The sequence below is a fragment of the Piliocolobus tephrosceles genome, chromosome 8, assembly GCF_002776525.5.
Source record: "Piliocolobus tephrosceles isolate RC106 chromosome 8, ASM277652v3, whole genome shotgun sequence".
NCBI lineage: Eukaryota > Metazoa > Chordata > Mammalia > Primates > Cercopithecidae > Piliocolobus > Piliocolobus tephrosceles.
The window spans coordinates 137,892,237-137,894,443 of record NC_045441.1 but is presented as its reverse complement, the minus strand read 5'-3'; positions in this window follow the sequence as shown (position 1 = coordinate 137,894,443).

Here is a 2,207-nt window from a genome sequence, read left to right as displayed (position 1 = left end):
GGCCAACATGGCAAAACCCCATCTCTACTAAAAATACAAAAAAATTAGCCAGGTGTGGTGGCACACACCTGTAATCCCAGTTACTCAGGAGGCTGAGGCAGGAGAATTGCTTGAACTCAGGTGGCAGAGGTTGCAGTGAGCCAAGATTGCGCCACTGCACTCCAGCCTGGGTGACAGAGCCAGACTCTGTCTCAAAAAAAGAAAAGAAAAGAAAATTACATTAGAACTTCCTTATTCAGTGAGAATGACTTATGGGGGGGGTAGGGAAACAGCCTCTTTCCTACTGAATAGAAAACAGGAAGGATATAGCTGTAACAACTGCTGACCCAACACCATGGAACCATGGAAGCAGAACTGAGACAGGGACACCTCCTCCTGTTAACATTATTGGAGCCCTGGATTAAGCTACGCCTGAATTTATACAACGCCAGGATGCCAGTTATAAAAACTAATAAAATTCCCTTCTTGTTTAAGACACTTTAGAGTTGAATTTTCTCTTACAAAATAGAGTCGTAACTGACATAGAAACTGTTAACTAAATGGGGGGTTGCAAGTAACAGATCCTAAACTATGGAACTGGCTGCATAGAGTGGGATGGAGGGAAGTGAGGACTGTCCTGGTTCAGGAAGTTGACAGTCTTTGTTGGGTGGCAGCTATCACCTACTGTTTCTCGGGACGTGACCATGTACATACTAATATGAGGCACTAGGGACTTGGTAGGAAAAAAGTTTAGGCATTAACAGCTTGCTTGTTTCAGCCCTCAGCAAATATCTAGAAAAAAGAAACAGCCTTATCCTGAAACTGGTCAGTCTGTAAACAAAGAAGGGAGAAATATGGTTTTGCTAAGAGAGGCCCTTTCTAAACTTAAGGAATTTCTTCACATTTCATTTCCATTTAAATTTCTTCAGGTAAAATTTAAATTAATGATTTTATTAAGAATTATGGCCAGGAGCTGTGACTCATGCCTGTAATCCCAGCACTTTGGGAGGTCGAGGTAGGAGTATCACTTGAGGCCAGGAGTTCAAGACCAACCTGGGCAACATAGTGAGACCCTCCCCCACTATCTATTAAAAAAAAAAAGAATAGTATGAAGAGCATGATTGCACTTAGCAAAATAATTCCCTTCCATCTTTTTTTTTTCTGAGACGGAGTTTAGCTCTTGTTGCCCAGGCTGGAGTACAGTGGCACAATCTCCGCTCACTGCAACCACTGCCTTCTGGTTTCAAGTGATTCTCCTGCCTCAGCCTCCTAAGTAGCTGGGATTACAGGTGCCTGCCACCACGCCCGGCTCATTTTTGTATTTTTAGTGGAGATAGGGTTTCACCATGCTGGCCAGGCTAGTCTCGAACTCCTGACCTCATGATCTGCCTGCCTCGGCCTCCCAAACCCATCCATCTTTATCTTGTCCTCTCAATTTCTAGAAGTACAATGCAGAGAACTTTTATTCTCAGCCATTTGAGAGTAAATTGCCCGCGGCCCCATTACCTTCCAAATAAGGACATTCTCCTATATAACCATAATGCACCATCAAAATCAGGAAACTGGAATGATACCATCAAAATGATACCATAACCATGAAAATCAGGAAACCAGAATGAAACCGCCAATCCGTAGGGCCCCTTCAAGTTTAGTGGTCATTCTAATAATGTCCTTTTGGCAAAAGGAGCCAGTTTAGAGTTGCCTGCCGTATTCAGTTGTCCTGTCTCTCTAGTCTCTTTCAGTCTAGAACAGTCTCAATCTGCCCTTGACTTCCATGGCCTTGCTGGTCTTCAGGACTACAGAAAAGTTATTTTGTCGAATGCCCCTTAATTTGGGTGTGTCCGGTATGTCTGTCTTCACGAGTAGGTTCAGAGTCATTTCTTCAGGAGCATGTCCAGAAGTGATTCTGTGTTCTGTCGCATCTCGGCAGCTGGCACACGATTCCAATTTGTTTCAATACTGGTGATGTTCACTTTGATCACTTAAGTTAACGTCTGCCAGATTCTTCCACTATAACTAAGGAAGTTGCTCTTTCCCCCCCTTGATAACTTCTAAGTATTTTTGTGACTTCTGTGGGGGTAATTTGAAATCACGTGAACATCCCATTCTTCATCAAGTTTTCCATTTATTCCTCTGCAGATTTTATTTAAAAAAAATTTTTTTTTTGAGATGGAGTCTCGCTGTGTTGCCCAGGCTCGAGTGCAGTGGCGCTATCTTGGCTCACTGCA